Source organism: Aulonocara sp. 'chitande type north' Nkhata Bay, linkage group LG7, assembly GCF_057382095.1.
Source record: "Aulonocara sp. 'chitande type north' Nkhata Bay isolate Kocher_YH1m ecotype deep benthic linkage group LG7, A_spYH_male_GT1.1, whole genome shotgun sequence".
Taxonomy (NCBI): Eukaryota; Metazoa; Chordata; class Actinopteri; order Cichliformes; family Cichlidae; genus Aulonocara; species Aulonocara sp. 'chitande type north' Nkhata Bay.
Window position 1 is genome coordinate 51,830,659 of NC_141350.1, and position 18,855 is coordinate 51,849,513.

At 38.6% G+C, this 18,855-nt stretch overlaps 1 long non-coding RNA gene across 1 annotated transcript; it reads right to left on the bottom strand.

Annotated features, from left to right (window-relative positions):
• Positions 1-7,739: 7,739 nt before the first annotated feature.
• On the bottom strand, positions 7,740-8,853 carry LOC147326193 (uncharacterized). Its single transcript, XR_015130598.1, has 2 exons — positions 8,558-8,853; positions 7,740-8,086 (listed from the first exon to the last, which is right to left on the bottom strand). It is a non-coding gene; the product is annotated as an uncharacterized LOC147326193 (long non-coding RNA).
• Positions 8,854-18,855: the final 10,002 nt, after the last annotated feature.

The following is an 18,855-nucleotide window of genomic DNA, read 5'->3' on the forward strand; positions in this document are numbered from 1 at the left end:
GGTAGTCTTGGTAGTCATTAGTGCCCTTTTGATAGGTTCCTCAAAAGATTCACAACTGTTCCCAGCTGTAGAAATGGCTTTGTGATGCTTTCCAGACCGATAGATGGCAATGACTTTGACCATCCTCTGTTTTTTAATTAATTAGTTAATTGTTTCTTCACTTTGTCAGACAGGTTCGATTTAAGTCATTTTTTTATTCAACATGTTTGGCAGTGGTCAGGCCAGGGTGTGGCTAGTGAAATAGAACTGAGATTATCAGCAAATTATATTTACCTTCATCCAAATAGCCTTGATAAATGAGATCGTCTTTTTGTTTTTAAACTGCATTGTCTTTAGTCAGGTTATTGCTAGCTAATATTCAGATTTGTATGATTAACACACTTAAGTGTGACAGATATGAAAAAACAAAAAAAATCAAGAAGGGGGCAAAATGTTTTTCACATATTCTCCGTCAATACTAATGCAATGCCATTATAATTTAATTAGATAACAGCCACATTAAAATGTCTGGTACATACATTGCTCATGGCATTAGGCCAGAAAATCAATAATCTTTACCAAGCTCAAAAACATTCAATAGCCCACACTGACCTTGTGCCAAATTTCATATTGCTTCCCAGGAGATATCCAAACTTAGAGAGTGATTGGTTGTGTTTTTATTGAACTGTTCAAATAAAATTCTAATTCTTTCCAGTTACACCAGTTCATGCCGATCAATTCAAATAAAACTCCATCGTCAGTAATATAGAAATTAATCTCTACTTTCAAATTCCTCCTTGAATTTTCGGTGTTGCTACTGAAACATTGGCCAGAGAAAATATAGTCGTTGCAATTTGTCGCCCCCTTGTGGTCAATTTTGCAAAGCCCTACAAATGAAATGTATGTTTTTTTGTTTTTTTCAGGTTACAGGTCATTATTTTTTATGTTTTTCTTTTTTTTCTGGTCAGCTTTGGGTTGCATATGGTTAGAACCACTGTAGATATATGACAATGCCATAGCCATGTTATTTGTTTGTTTCGGTGTTATTCAGATAAGATAAGATAAGATAAGATAGAACTTTATTAATCCCTCGGGTGGGTTCCTCTGGGAAATTCGATTTCCAAAAAAGCACAGCACCGACAGAAGTTACAGAGTTATACACACACACATATATATATAAATACAGAGACAATATAAATAAAATATACGAAGGGGATAAATAGAATAAATAGGAATAAAAATAAAAATAAAAGTGAATTCATGCATTTATTCATTCATTTATTCATGCATTTATGTATTCCCACTGAACATTATTTATGATATCAAGCCACTGAGGCATGCTTGATGGCAGAGAGAGCATAACAGAGTATATGGAGAGCTATATAAATCACTTTCTCTGTAGCACATTTTCTGTGCTCATGTGCTCTATTTCTGTTCCTGTAGGCCTGTCAGTACTATTTATTTAAAACCGACCGCTGCCTGTCATTGCAATGACTGAAACTAGACAACTAGATACAATTAATTATTGCGAGTGATTATGGTGCAATTACTGTCCATCAAATGCTGACAAATTTGCATAAAAGTTGTAATATTAGTATGGTAATTTTATTTTAAGGTATAACACAAATGTCACCATAATCAGAAAAAAAAAAATCCCTCCATTAGCAATTAGAACAGATCTTGTAACATATGATCAACAGCTGAACTGAAAAGAATCAATCTGCATTTAGATCATTTAGATAATTAGTGGTTATTTGTAGAAACAGAACAAGATATACATCTATGGTGTTTTTTCATTTAAAGTAAAACAAAAATAAACATAAATAAATAAAAGCACATATAAGCTGATAAAAACTTATGTTTTTATCAGCTTGTGTATTATTCAAAACAGCTGGTTTTGGATTGTGGTTGAAGAAACATGAAAGTTTTTATGATGCTTCAGAAGTCCCTTTTTATAATGTTTTATTGTCTAAATGATTGATCAAAATTAACATGACTGCTACAGGATCATATGGTTTCATCAGATAATCAGCTTATAAATCTTGTTTTTTTTTTTGTTGTTGTTGTTGTCTTCCTGATTTAATGTGTTTTGATAATGTCAGAAGTGGTTTTGCCAAACATCATGATTTCACAGTAAGCTGACCTTTTTGGAGTGAAAGTGAATTTCATATCATTGCATTTGTTTCCTATTAGACCAGGTGTCAATCTCATTTGAGTTTATGAACCACAAACTATCCAAAATGCTCTCAAGTGGACCGGACCAGTAAAATCACTGCATAATAAAAATAATATTTCTCTTTCTTTCATGTTGAGAATTACATTTTGAAAGCATTCACTTGGGTCAGAACAAACAATATTTACAGCCACATGCCAAAGTAATAAGAACCTTTTATACCATTACATTAGAACTTTGCCAGACAACAGAAAGCATTATATCTTGTTAAATTACTTTACTTACCTAATGAGATTTAGCAATCTGACATTGCCAGAATAAGTGATAATAATAATCAGAATGCATGTTATTGAAAAATTAATTGCAGTTAATTGCAAGTTTCTCACATTGCCTTTGTGATCTAGTGGACCGAATTTGACTCTTTCCAAGACAGTTGTGGCCCCCAGGGCACATATTTGACACCGCTGTACTAGTTAAGTATGGAACATTTTTGGCAAAGGTAACTTATGAAGTTTTGGGTTATGACCAACAGTGTTTATGAGGTCAAAAAATTCTAATAACTTCCAGTTCACGTTCACAAGACATTCCTGAGATACATTGCCTTCAAAGGATTTCAATCCAGAGACAATCCAGGAACATAATACCTTCAACCACAGCTGTGGCTGGCGCAGGGAGAGAAAAATAACTCCCAGACTACTGACTGATAATGAAAATAAATGTTAGGTGCAACCCCAAATCAAAGAGTGACCACAAAGTTGCAAGAAAGTGGCCAGAATCAACCCAACAAAGACTCCAATGTGGCCCGCTGAACTGCTTTGGAAAATGTAAAGGAGAGCATAAATTTTGGACTTTTCACTAAGTGTGACATCTTTTCCTACTAATAAAGACCTCTCTGGGCTATTCAGACTACACCAAAGTAAATAAGTAATCGAGTAATAATGAAATGACAGAAGAGTTCCTGTTTTTCTTACATTTCTTTCTTCTGTTTTTCTAATTTTGACATCCCTGCACTAGACAAACAAACAGCCAGCTGATGTGGTGAGAGCACAGGGAGGAAATAAAGTCAGATCACATCAGTTTTGCTTAGAAACCTGAGTAGCACAGATACCTCAGTCAGCTTTGTAGTCTATATATTTTATACCAAAAATATAGATTTCAGTGTGGACAATCAGGGAAAGGAAACTGCAAAGAAGTTTTAATTGGCTAAGCTCCGTCAGTGGTGGCACCGGACGTTTGAAGAGTCTGGTAGTGTCAGTCCTTTTGTCTTAAGGGGTGTCATTTTCACTAACTGTGATATAGGCATTGTCAAAACTTCTTGGAGTGTAACTGGGGGCCTTATTTTGCCCGATTAGCCTTTTTGATAAACTTGAATGTGTATGTGTTGCTTTTTTTTTTTTGCTTTTTTTTCTGCAAAACATTTTGAAGTGTCTCACTTAATTGATTGGATGGCGCTTATTTGCACATGGAAATTCAGGGGTGATATTTGAAAAACATCACTTCTTCTGTTAAGGGCCTTGCTGCAGTGAATACAAACACAGAACAAAAAGGCAGCTGTGGGCAAAGCCTTTATCAGAAGTTGAAGCATTTTGAAATGTATTTCTTTTGTCATTAAACAAAAAAAGGCTACACGGGAACACGTCAGACCTGTTTAGTTAACAGAAGAAAATGCATTTTTGTGCTTTTTACATATATTCACACAAGTTTGCATTTTATAGGCTGTAAGAAAGCAGGCATTGTATTATGTTTGGTTATGTTACTGTACACCCAGAAAAACCTTCAGGAATTTATGGGTGCATGCTTTAAAATTCACGTTGTTCAGTTCACCACAGTGGTTTTAGTTTTATTAAAGGAGACGCTGTTAATACTCACCAAAAAAAGCTTGATTGGTCTTCAGCTGGAAAGCCTAGACTGCATCGTATTAATCAGCAAGACTACACTGGGAGCCCTTTTTTTAACATTCATTAATTCAGTGTTACATCACAGGGCTGCTTGGTTTTAAATAAATTATGGCCTTGGCAAGACCACAGTCTGGTACTAAATTGCACTTGCGATGCACTTTCATATCATAATGGGTTGCCCTCCCAGTGATTTCCTAGCGCTCTCATATTTTTGTTGATGTTCAGAGATGGGAACCCTGCAGAAACATAGCCTGTAGACGAGCCATTGAGATTCAGTCTTGATTCAAAGGTGACATTTTATGCTTTTCATAGCAATGGGCATAGCTTCAAATAATGAGGTCAGTGTATGTAAAAGTAATCTCTGTGAGGCAAAACCTCAGTCTAAACACTCGCTATTCGACATCTATTCTTGTGCCTCACTTTCTTTAATATAATGAAGGATTTTCTTTTACCTGTGAATCATGCAACCGTACCCTAGAGGACTCCCAGAAAAAAAAAAGAAAAGAAAAAAAGAAATATGGAGGTGGAAATGAGCATAATCGGCCCCCCTTTGAGAACTGCTTTAATAGTTTTCTTTCCACCTCTGTGCAATAGATCTGCACAGCTGCCTGACTAGAATGAAGTTTCATCCTACTGCAGAAATTTTAATCAGGTTTTGTAGTGTCTTTGTACTGCACTCACAATGTGACAAGATTAAGAATATCAGAAATTATGAATTCTAAATATGGTCTTTACCTGTTCCATTTCCTGTAAGTACACAAAAATATACTATAAATGCAGTTGGACAGAACTTCCATGCTGATGTTTGGTAACAGTATCCTCTGGGTTAACATCTTCAGATGGAACGGTTGTGCTTAGAGTAAGAGCAGTTAAGAGTCATACATAATACATTAAGAGTAGAGAATGAAGAAAAATAGGCATTAGTCTTACGTTTTAATATAGAATAAACATTTACTGGCCACTTGGTTAGCTAGAATTAAGTTTATCAACTTAATTCTTGTTGACAAACCCCTTCGTCACCAGCATCCACCTCAATGGTTATGGGATAGTTTCATATTGTTTACGCCCAATTCTGACTCACATGTGACTGTATCACAAATGAAGACTCATCAGACCAGGCAACGTTTTCTTGGTGAACCTTTTGTGACACGTAGCCTGAGTTTAATGTTCTTAGCAGACAGGACAGTCACATAGTGCGGTCTTCTGCTGCTGTAGCCCATCTGCTGCAACAGAGGCGGAGGCAGACATTTGATACATCCGGGGCTTAGCCCTAAAGGGTAGTACGCATGTAGGATTTGGGGGGGGGGGGAAGGGGGGTTGAAATGACTGAAAGATTACTGGGCTCTGTTTTTTTGTTCAAAAAAGAATGACTTCATATAGGGAAAAATATGTATCACATATGCAGGACACCTTAAACTAGTTTTTTAATTAAGCAGCAAGGCAGAACAAAGTTGGGGCTGTATCAAGACATGCGGACTAAATCCCAATCCAACCAGACCCAGAACTGATCCGGAATTAAAACAGGACTACTGTCACGGCTGGCGGAGTGAGCCGTGTGGTGTGGAGGAAAAGGAGGACCCAAAATGCAGCAAACTGATGATACGAGTGATGTTTATTTACAAGGTGGAGGTGGCAAAAAACAGGCAACGCAGCATGAGCAATTACAAACGGAAACCTAAACTGGGAGAAACTAAAGAGCAAACCTGAGACCATACAAAGGGGTGCGGGGCAGAGAGCTGCAGAGTAATGCAGGCAGATAACGCAGACGAGCCGAACACAGACCGACACCCACTAAATATACTCACACAAGGTAATCAGGTAATCACACACAGGAGGGAAGAACAGCTGAACCTAATACACATGAGGACCGGAGGAGACACAGACTTTCAGAATAAGACAGGAACTCTAGGACACGAGCCTACGAAGTAAAGCAGGGAACACACGGACTGATTTACAACACAACACGGGGACAAGAACAGAGCACCAAGGACAGACACAGGTAGGGCTGAATATACACTAACTTCAGGTTCAACCCTAAACCAATACAAATCAGAACAAACACAAGGCACAAAAATGAACTTCAAGAAAACACAAAACGCTGGGTCAAAACGACCCAGGACCGTGACAACTACATCCTGTTTTTATTCCAGTTCAAAATCAGGACTACTTAGGATTTAACCAAGACAGACCCAGAATCAAAACTAGATGATAGTAGCACTAAAAATCACCATAGACCTGCACTACACTTATTTTTTAATTCTACTAAAGTACACTATTTAGATTGAGAAAAGTTTATATAATTATTCAGCCTTGTTGTGCAAACAAGCCTGCATAACTTAATAAATGTAGAATTTGAAAAATAACAAACCTAAAAAGAAACACTAGGTACGAGATACATGACTACCTATGATACGGTGATACTTTTGGTAAACAACCATTTGACTAACATGTCTGTCTCACCTGCTCTTGTTCCATCTCTGTTCCTCTGTGGCTCTGTGTTTTGCCTTATATGCATCCACAGCTGTGCCACCAATTTACTCACATGGACTCTACTAACCTATCAGAAGCTTCTTAAGCTCAGAATGGAATCGTCTGGAGTTTTCTTATTAATTAACAATAAACTTAGTGCATATGTACTCCTAAATTTGATGAAAATAATAAAACAATAGACAGCTCTGTCTCTCTTTAACTAATTCAAAAGATATTTCAATATTTATTTATCCAAAACAAAACAAGTTTACTCTAAATTGATGTTGTACAGTAAAAATGTTCTTGTGTTTTCCATAAAGTGTATGTAAATATCTGGTTTAAACTGTGGATATACTGCTGTGTACTGAAATCCCTCTTGTTTTTCATAGAAATATACTGAACAACATACAAAGCATAATATATAAAATAACATCTACCAGAGTTTTTTCTTTGAAAGAAGCCCCTTATGTCCATTCTTGTATATCAGTACATTACTTAAACCGATTTATTTAGCCATGGAGGGTAACAACTGAAAATATGAAATAAACACACATGTAAACTAAGACTCTCTAAAGAAACAGCATTGTTGTTGTTCGGCTTTTCATTTCTCCATTTGTTGATTCACTTGAAGAGCAAGTAACGTAATATGGGTCAAGTGATCAGTTTGATATCAATCTTTCGTGATTCACCGTCATATTTACATTATTTGTACAGTACGAATGATTTGCTTTGGTACCTGGTCAAACTTCAGTTCTCCTCTGTCTGCGCTTCTCCAACAGCGCACTCGCAGGCAGCAGCTCCACCGCCCCCTCGCTCAGTCGCTTAGTGCCTGAGCTCGGATCATACCAATATTAGGGGGGATTTACGCACAGTCGTTATGTTGCACTTATAGTGCACTTCTACAGCTAGCAACTTTCACACGCCCCTTGTTGTTATTCTTTCCCTCGAGATCGATAGGTCCACAGTGAACATCTGGCAGGTCAAAGGTCAAAGGAGGTTGAAGCCAGTGCAGAATGAGAGAACTCCTGCAGCGTGAACACACAAAACATTCATGTGCGGCAGACATACTGAATCTGGAATGTATGTGTGTCAGAGGTGATGACAGAGTTGCAGTGTTGCATTTGTAACACACGATACTTTACCACTACTGAATGTAGAGAAAGTTAGGATCTTAGGCTTATGGCCTCTAGGAATCGACTAAGGAGCGAATGACACACAGCTAAAAGAACAGTCAACATTTATTCAAAACAAAACCAAAAACAGTCATTCAACAGTTCACAACAGTTCCAATTGTCCATATTTGTCAGTCTGTGTATTCAGTTTTAGAGTTCAGAGTTCAGTGTTCAGAGTTCTTTTCAGTCTTTTCAGTTCAGGTGTGTGAGTGTGTGTGTATAGTGTTAATGTTAGTAGTACTACCCGGGTAGTGTATTGTTCTGAGATCTCATAAGCTTATCTGTCAAGAAGTAACGCAGTTGTCACTTCTAAGTAGGCTGGAAATCTTTCCTGCATCGCAGCTGGGGATCCGGAATCCTGGCTCGCAACTTTAGACTCCAACAAAAAAACCAACCTGCACAGGGCAGTGAACATATTTTACATGAATATCATATAACAACTTAATCAACACTAGTGACCAAATGTCTCTCACTCTTTGTATATAACGACTTAATGCAATCAATAATAAAATTAATCAAAGAACCTTAAAACAATTTCCACATCATACAAATTTAACTCAAATCTCATATTTTGTGAACAGCAGTCACATCAATCCAATGAATTGAGAGAATGTACATTACTGATGCACGAGGAAAGTGCAAAACGTGGTCGCAGTACTATTTAGCCAAAGACTGCTCATATTTATCATCTCATTACAATAAATAAAACTTACCTACTAGCTTCCAAAGAAATATTTCCGATTGGCTTAAAACATTCACAAGTGAAGAAATAAAAAGATAATACAGCACTTAAAAGGAACACATGAAATTTACATTATACTGAGCTAACGATTAGCTTGCTATGCTAGCGCAGTTAGTCAACTCACCGGAAATGAACAAAAAACACAAAAACAGAGGTACATCAGCATCAACAAAAAGTGTCCGCGTTTCCCAACAAGCGGAAAAGTAAAATCCAATTTGTGTCTTCACACACAATCCTTGTTCAAGAAAAAGGTTAAGGAAAAACTCTGTGAGTAGCTCCGACCAGCATACGTAGCCTTAGCGCTATTCTCCTTCTCTATAGTTCTCAACTCAAGTTCACAAGCACTAAACAATCTCATAGTGCCACCTACTGACATTCTTGGGGAACAGCAGTTCATTTTCATGAGGCAGATTTTAGGTGGGTTACACATTCAAAGATGGAAAAGAAGCAGAAATGTAGCAAGGCCTCTGCAGTTTGATGTAGAACTGAGACGGATGTAATGACCTGACCGCAGGGTGAGCAGGAGGGAGAGAGTTAAAAGGTCAGGCAGCAGATATCACTTTGGAAATGAGTTTTTGGGCTCTTGTACAGAGAAATGGTAATTCACAATCACTAGTCATACAGGAGGCAGTGAGAAAATTAGGTTAAGGTTTAAAGGTTAATTGTATCCTTGCAGGGCGTCCTTTTCTTTCTCTCCCCTTCTTTTTTTTTTTTTTAAATCAGGAGGAAAAAAAGAGCAGTGAACCAAATATAACGGAGTGAGAAAATACAGACAGGTGCAACAATTTCAACAGTTCATTCTCGGAAAGCTGTCGGATAACCCATCACTGCTGACAACTTTTGTAAAAACTATATTTTGCTATGAATGACAGAAAAGAAAAACATAACCTGTACTTCACATGTAACACAAAACATCCTACCCAACAGATGGAAACAATCTGAGACCAGGTAAAGAAGGTTTCGCTTTGCTTTTCTTTTTCTTGGGCGTACTCAACATCAAACCCACCACACGGGGGCAGCATTGGTTCATGCTGGCATTGCCTCTAAACATGGCCGTTATTATTACTGCAGGCAGTATATAATTTCAAACACAGAAGGTGTGGGAAATCTGTAACAAAACATTCTAAAGAAATACGAACAATGAACTCAAACCCGATCCTTAAATTCATCACCGGGGAGAACCGGACGGATCGATGTGTAGTTATGCTGAATGCTGAATCCGAAGGAGGTCAGTGATACCGCTGGAAAAACTGGTAAATCATCACAAAACATAAATGCTGCAGAGTGGTCAGTAAATATTCTTAGAAAAATATGTGCTTCACTGAATATCAGATTTTGTTTCATGCTGAGCTATTGAGCTTCCAAAGACAAATGTGTATCAAAAAAAGGGAATGGATTGAAAGCAGGAGTGAACATGGACTTAAATAGTGTGTTGTGTTAGTGTAAGCAGCCATGAAGACCTGACAGTAGATCCTGTATTTATTTAAACTATAAGTATTACATTCTTATAAAGATCTATTAATATTTGGGGTGAGTGAAACTGTTAACTGAAGCAAAACTAACAAAAACAGACAAGTGGGCAAAATGACATGCCTTAATGTCATAATGTTCATTAAATCATCTAATTTCTGTAAATAACTTTGGGAAAATATCTTGTGATTTGTTGTTATGTTGCAATTAGCTTCTAAATAATGACTAATGCACTGCTTTAAAATATTCATTAGTGTTACTGATATTCATTACCTTTATCTTTGATTACACCATGCAGTCGCATTAGAGCATGAATGGCGATCATCCCTAATTACTCCTTACAGGAAGCTCATAAATGTAAGATCACGTTTGTAATATCCTTCCATCCATTCATCAATCCGTCTGTCCTGTTGCTCAAGTTAAAGCAACAATGGCAGCAGCAGACCTGTGTGAGCTGGTAAATAATAATTGTTTATTCTGGTTCAGAGTCATTTATTATGTCTCCATCTCTGCCTCGGAGAACCGATTTTTCTGCCTCTCTGACAGGATTTCCCATGTGGGAAATGTCTTTGCGGGTGTTTTCTGCACACCGGTGTGATGGAAACATCATCAAATGTTTGACAAATATGAAGCTATTATCACTGCACCAGATTACACTTACACATTTATTATGCACGTTTATGAATGCATGGACAGATGAGGGCCAATCTGAAGAAGTGGCAGCTGGAGCCCAGGTTGAGGAGGGAAATTGGCCTTTATCTGGAACAATCTCATTGTCCCCCCCCCCCCCCCCCCCCCCCCCCAAAAGCTTGTTGCTAGTGTAGGTGAGTGTTGGAACTATAGCTGACCTCTAAATTGGGTGTTGTGCCTCAGTTCCAGGTGCAGCCAGGACCAGTACAGTGCCTATATTTCTTCAAGCAACTAATGTCAACTAATGTCAGCCTTCTTCTCCTGTTTAGGAATAAACAGCCTTTTTTGTTGTTGTGTTGCTGTCTTGAATTGCCATTTTATTATGAAGTGTGTGTGTGTGTGTGTGTGTGTGTGTGTGTGTGTGTGTGTGTGTGTGTGTGTGTGCTGGTGATACTTGGAGGAACATGAGCTTCTTTTAGGGACACTTGAGGGAAAGCAGTCTGCACAGAGAATCGTGCCCAGACTAAACAAACCAGGAGCCAGGCATGGTTAATGGTGTTCTTACCCAAGGTAATAACCCCTGATCACGATGGACCACGTGAGCTAAATGAGCTTAAAAAGATTAAAGTGTTTGTCAAAGTTGCCAACTTAAATATTGACTCTTTCCTGAGGTTACCACTGTAGCGGTCAATTCAGGACTGGTTTGGAAAAATTTAGCGTAATATACAAGTGAAGTTAACCTTGTGTGTGTGTTTGTTTGAATTTGTTCTCATGGAAACTGCAGCATGTGATGCAGGGAATGCAGTGACAGTCTCACACTTGATAAAGAGAGAAAAGCAGACGATGAAAGGAAAGCCCGTGGCTTGTTTTCATTGCAGTTCTTTGGAGGATTGTACATGTGTAAATGTCTGTGTGTACGAGTACCGCACTTTGAAATGTCATTTTTTCTTCCATTATGTAGTTCTCTTGTCAACCAAATATATCTTAAACTAGCCATCTGTGAAACAAATGAGAAATAACTTTGAATGTTTCCCTGAAAGGTCTGAATTTGTCTCATCAATACTTCAATCTGCCAGCACATCTTCAATCTTTATTTCTTCACACTATCCCTTTGCATATTTGCAGATACACTGTATTGCCAAAAGTATTCGCTCATCTGGCTTCACATGCATTTGAATTGGAGTGACATCCCATTCTTGAGGCATAGGGTTTAAAATGAGTGTGGCTAATCCTTTGCCGCTAAAACAGCTTGAACTATTTTTTTTGTCAAGGCTTTCCACAAGGTTTAGGAGTGTTTATGGGAGAGTTTGACAATACTTTATGAAGCACATTTGTGAGGTCAGACACAGATGCTGGATTAGAAGGTCTCCGCTCTCAGTCTCTGCTCTAATTCATCACAAAGGTGTTCTGTCGGGTTGAGGTCAGGACCTCCGTGCAGGCCAGTCAAGTTCTTTCACACCAAACTCACTCATTCATCTCTCTATGGAAATTACTTTGCGCACTGGTGCACAGACATGTTGAATCATTAATACTTCCTTTCACTGGCACTTTACACTTGATGCAATGCCAAACACAGATTCATCCATTGGATTGTCCGGCGGAGACCCGTCATTCATCACTCTAGAGAACACGTCCATTACTCTAGAGTCCAGTGGTGGTAAGCTTCACCCCAACTCCAACCAATGCTTTCCATTGTGCTTGGTGATGCAAGGCTTGGATACAGCTACTCGGTCATGGAAACCCATCCCAGGAAGCTCTATGCAGTGTTCTTGAGCTGAACTGAAGGCCACATGATGTTTGGAGGTCTGCAGCATTTGAAGCTGCAGAAAGTTGACAAGATCTGCGTGCACTAAGAGCCTCAGCATCCGCTGACCCCACTCTGTGATTTAATGTGACCTACCACTTTGTGGCTGAGTTGCTGTCATTTCCAATCACCTCCACTTTGTTGTAATACCACTACAATTTGACTGTTGAATATTTACTAGTGAGGAAATTTTCTGTCTGGACTTGTTGCACAGGTGTCATCCTATCACAGTGCCATACTGGAGATGCTGAGAGCGACCCATTCTTTCACAAATGTTTGCAGAAGCAGTCTGCATGCCTAGGTGATTTTACACACCTGTGGCCATGGAAGTGATTGGAACACATGAATTCAATGATTTAGATGGGCGAGTGAATAGTTTTGGCCTGATTCATCTGGCCAGAAATTTGTTATTCTGTTTCTGCTGATCCCCACTGTGCATGTTAGTTTACTTTTATATTTTTTATAACTGATATTTTAAAGCTGAACGACCAACTAGCAGTTCACTGGCAACACATTTAATATGAAGCATTTAAACAATCTTTATAGCAACATATCAAATATTCCATCTTATCAAATGTGAATATTGGCTAATATTCAATAACATTTGGCTCTCTGTCCTGCCATCCTCACCTACAACTGGTCGTGGAAGATGGCTGCCCCTCCCTGAGCCTGGTTCTGATAAAGTCATGTTCTTGCTAAAAGGGAGTTTTTCCTTCCTGCTGTCACCAAGCATTTGTTCAAAGGGGGTTGTTTAATGAGTGAAGGTTTCTCTCTATCATTGTAGAGTCTTTACCTTACAACACAATGCACCTTGAAGTTACCTTTGTTGTGATTTGGCAATATATAAAATATAAATACTGAACATTTGAACTAAATTGAAATAATATTTGCTTTCTATGATGGTAAACTCAAATTTTTTTTTTCAAAAACTACAGTTTTCTCCTAGAATTTAATTATAATTTAGTTTAGGTACATTTTAAATGTTTCTGACCATTTGGGTAACTGTATAAGATGAGAGACAGAGAGAGAGAGAGACATTTAAATACAGTATGTTCAAATTACAACTACATATGTAACATGTGAGACAGATGAGAAGATGGATAATAAAAGCTCTCCTTTAGTAGTGGAAACGTCAAACAAATCTACCCTTAATCAATTTAAGTAGACCAAAAAATATACTGTAAACCCGGAGCTATTAAACCTTCTTTGTCCGGTTGGTCTTGGATAAAATCCTATCAGAATCTGAAGGATACTACAAAAAAAAGAGATTACTTTTTACTGGGAAAACAGAAAAAGGTGCGTGGGGGTGGGGTGGGTTGTACAAGGCCGAATCTTTGTGTAGCTCATATTCAGCCGCTGATTACAGCAGGAAATGATGCTGTCCAATTGGATGGGAGCCTGATTGTTGCCGCACTTGTATCTGCAGAGAGGGATATATGCTTTGCAAAAGGGCAGGCAGATTCTGTGTGTTTTCTTTTTTTCCTTTTTTTCCCTGAGTGAATAATCCTCTCTCTTTCCAGTCCCTTGCTACTCCTCGGAAGTGAAGTCTGTTCCGGAAAGGCTGGCTGAATGGGTAGTGTCAGTATCCAGGTGTCAGCGGTATACTTTCGCTGTGTGAAGGTTGAGAGCATGTAGGGATTAGTGGGAAGTGGTGTTTGAAGTGGGTATTACCTTTTTTATTCACCTCGTGTGTATCTTTTCTTTATTTGCTGGTGTGCCCAAGCAGCTGGAGAGAGTGTCTTGTCAGGGCACAGCAGAGGGGGAGAGAGGGGGAGGCCGAACCAAACGTATTCATTCTGGTACCTTCGGCTGCATAAAGGGATGCACAAACAGGTCTGCTTCCATGATACAGATGCACTCGTTGTGGTATGTATGTAATTTGTAAATGCATTTGTGACTTAAATTACTGACAATTCAAACTGTTTTATTTGCTTTCATCTGCAATTAAAGGTTTTAAGTTTATGGCAAATTTAAACGTAGGATGCCACTCCGGAGCAATAGGAACGAGCTGTAAACACAGCAATATTACATTCGCACGTTTAAGGGTGACAAATTTGTTAGCAAACAGACGCTAGCATCCAGCAGATGCAGGGAGATGTTAGATGTTAACAGTTTAAAACCGTGAATAAAAAAGTCCACTCTCTGTTTTCATTTTTCCTCAGCTGGGGTTTGCATCACCTGCCTCGGGAGATATATGGCACTTCATCTACTAAATGCTCAACAGGTTCACTTGGCGGCCACTAATATTTGCTTGCCTTTTGTTCCGGTGACAGGCAGCCAGTGCGCAATTGTTTTTTAGAGCCTTTCCTGCTGAAACAGCTACCCGCTGAGTCCATTACGTGCCCTTTAGCACCTTTCAATGAAAAATCATTCTCTGTATTGTGCTTGTCACATCAACAAAAGCTGTTGAGAGATTTGTTTCTGCTCTTATCCAAATTTTGAATGTTAAGCTTTCTCAGTATTTACAGAATCAAAATAAAGAAGGTTAAAAAGTCTTTAGTCACAAAACACCAGCAAACATACCCATTTCCTTTGTAAAACATATAATTAACCAGCTGGGCTTTGCTCTTCTTAAGGCTCAGGCTTTCGGCGCTCTGCAGTAGGCTGTATTTTTCAAGAGTGGAGTTGTTCAGGTCCTAGACTTTCCCCTGGCAGCAATAGTCCAGCTAATACATGCTGGATAATATAAACTGTACTTACCTGTCTAAGAGAAAAACAACTCTGCTTTAGTTTTTATTCCTCTCGTCTCTTTCACTTCCTTTCCTCTCCCAATAGAAATTCCAGTCGATTGTTGTCTATGAGCTGACTCTGTCGTTGCCAAATTGCAAGCCATGCTATATTTTTTTTGTTTTTTTGCAACTCGGGATTGAATGACCCCTCTATCATCTTTTGCATTACACACCTGTCATCGTGATGGTTTCTGAGTCCATGGAAGGAAGTGGAAATTTTACGACCTGAGGAAAGATATTAAGCACAATATAGAAATCAAGCCATTGCTTCCGAGGGAAGAAGCAGTTGCAGTGAAGGCTGGTCAAGGTGAGGTCAGCGGATTATTCTTTCCTTCTTGAAGCCCAGAAGAATTCCCTTCATCTTTAGATAGAAAACTTTAGATAGATACCACGAAGAAAAGGTTAAAACAACAACAACAACAACAAGAAAAATAGATTATGGATACATTCCTGTCATGGCTCACCCTGCAGTGCATTGAGTCAGCTCTCCTCAGGGTGTCTAATGACCCTCAGATGGCTGTGGGTTCTGGTAATTGTGCAGTGTTGTTTTGACTGACCTCTCTTGGCAGTTTTGACACACAGAAATATATGTTTCTCGTGCATCGCCACTGGTCTCTTCCACGAGTTTCACCTTAAGACGAATGATATTTCATTCTAAAGTCTTCTCACTCCTCCCTCTTCACGTCCCATGAAGCAACACTTCGTTTTTATGGCAGTGTTAATTATTTTAATGCTTGGTTTTATTATCCAAAAACAAGAACTAAACAAGACAGATGCCCTTAATGAACCCTCTCCATCTACATACTCATTGTCATAGTTTATCATTATTGTATTAGTTTGTATTATTGCTTTACTTAAAACATGAAAACTGTAAAATGCTGCTGTTCCTACTGGAAATGTATTACCTATAATAAACTATTTGCCCTGGTTAGAGGTCTCAAGGCTGTTCTGGAAGCTTCCATTTCTCCTGTTTTCAATTTGTGCAAATCTCTTTACACAGAAGTCCGCTTTTTTTTGGGTTTTTTTGGGGGGGTTGTCAGCTCTGTCTCTTCCGCTGTCAAATCAGACCTTCAAGCTCCTGACTGGGAAGGGAGCTCATGTCTGATACAGGTTTCCCTTCAGTCACATTTTTTAAAAAGCGTTTTCAAATTACTACACAGTCCTACACCCGCTAACGTATTTGGCATTCCAATTAATCCCCCCCCCCAGGGCGGGACTGGGACAAAAAAATCGGCATTTTGACTAGAGACCGGCCCACCAAAAATGTGACGTCATTCAGGGGTAAAACCGCAAAGGATTCTGGGAACTTGTGGCAAGAGGTACTAGCACATGCAGGCTTTCAATTGAACTCAGTTGCACAGCGATAAAAAGAAACACAAAAAAATGGCAAGAAGCTGTTGTATTATTAACTGCAATAGCCGGTGTTGTGCCAAAAAGCGATTGTCTGCCAAAAACTGATTTCCGGTATTTGCCAAAAACTGATTGCTCGTATTTAAATTGCTATAAGTAACTTGCTGGGCTATAATATGTGAAACATATGTCAAATGCATCCCTCATGGATGACATAAAGTCATCTCTCCATCTCCATCTCCTGCTCTTTTATTTCTCTCTCTCGCTCCATCTCTCTCTGCTGCTCTTCTGTCTCCTCTGTCACAGACTTCTCCACTTTTGATGATAAATCAGCCTGGTGCAACATGTAAGGATTGGCACAATTTGTTAAGATTTTGAGGAGTTTGAGAAACTAACCTTAAGCATAAAATAAAATTTACTATCAGTAACTTCATAGCACCCGCCCAGCAGTATATAAACTCCGTCATGCTAGCTAGTACGCAGTACCAGTTATTCTAAGCGCCTGTAAAAAGTCAGCACAACAAAAACAAACTCCAACTAAACTTGGTTTATATCTGACACAGATAGACAGCAGGTCATAACTTCTTACCTGAAGTTCAGTTCCTCTGCCACTATGACCGGCGGCCGCCTCGGGTCTCTCCTCCTCTTGCCTCCCCTTTCCCTTATCCACCTGCTGGCCTCCACCACTTGCTGATGTTGCTAAATCTGTGGAAGCTATGCCATAGCTACCGCCAAACAATTCAGTTATTTTTACACATTTGGCAGCGTCTGCCTGAAGGGCTTGTTTCTTTTTGGCCCTAATTTTTTCTGCACCTCCTTTCCTTTTTTTGTTCTCCATTTTCTTTAGTTCGTCTATAAGATTGCTAAACAAGGGGGAGGGTGCATCCGACCTCCTTGGCTGTAATTGGTCCAGCCCAGAGTCGATCATGACCAATTGGCCAATCCAACACCTTTCATTATTTATACCCTGCCAAAAAAAAAATCAAAAAAAAAAAAAAAAATCGATCGGCCCATAAAAACAAAAAATCGCCAGCGGCCCAGTCCAGCTATGCCCCCCCCCCCCTTTATTCAAAATAGAAAAGATGTGTAAAATATACAAATTTCACAAAAGTATTGGCTCATTTTTAATTTGATGGCAGCGGCATGTCTCAAACAATATGGGGCAAGGCCATGTTTACCACCATGTAACTTCCCCTCTTTTAACAACAGTCTGTAAATGTCTGGAAAATGAGGAGACACTTTGCTGTGCTTTTGGGAGAGGAATCTTGTCCCATTCTTATCTTTTATAGGATTCCAGCTTCTCAACAGTTCTGGGCTCTTCTTGGTTGTATATTTTATTTCACGATGTCCCAAATATTCTCACATGGTAAAAGGTCTGGACTGAAGGCAGGCCATTTCATTACCTTTACTCTTCTTCTACAAAATCATGATGTTTGCTAGATGTCTTTGTTCCTTGTTTAAATCTCTGTATCATCAGAGATGCAGGCGATTGAATTAAATACTGATAACATATAGAGGTTACAGTGTCAGTGTTTTTCAAACAGAATGTTCAAATTTTGATTTGTCTGCCCACACAGCACTTTGACCCTTGCCTCAGCCCATTTTAAATGAGCTTTGACTCTGAGAAGGCAGTGACGATTGTGGACCATGTACACACGTGGCTTCTTTTTCGCATGATAGAGCTTTAACCTGTATTTGTGAATGGCAATGATTTTGGAAGGTGCTGGTGGGTTGACGAGCAGATGAGCAACAGGTGTGCAGGGTGAAGCATAGGTGCTGGAAACTCCACCGAATAGACAAGGCTAGGTGGGGGCTGCCCGTCAGAAAGCAACAGGTGACTGAAAAAAATGCACTAAAACAGAAACCTTCTAACCAGCCCAGGAGCCATGACATTCTGAGAAACTCTGGCGCTCTAAGATGCTCTTTTTATACTCAATCATGTATTGGACCTGTTGCCAATGGTAAGTTGCAAAATGTTCCCTGTTTCTTTCCGGTAACACTTACTTTTCCAGCCCTTTCTTTTATCCGTGTCAAAGCCTTTTTGAGATATACTGCTGCCATCTACTTCAAAAGGAGCTCCTATTTTTCATGAAATGCTAAAATGTTGCAGTTTAAAAATTTGATATGTTTTCTCTGTCAAAAAAAAATAGAGTAGCTGTTTTGTTAGAATACTGGATAATTCCTCTTATTCAGAATATTCTTCCTAAACCCCAGAGTTAGTTGCTTGGTTATAACATATATGTATATGTATATATGTATACATATGTATGTGTATATATATATATATATATATATATATATATATATATATATATATATATATATATATATATATATGTATATATATATATATGTATATGTATATATGTATATGTATATATATATGTATATGTATATATATATGTATATGTATATATGTATATGTATATATATATGTAT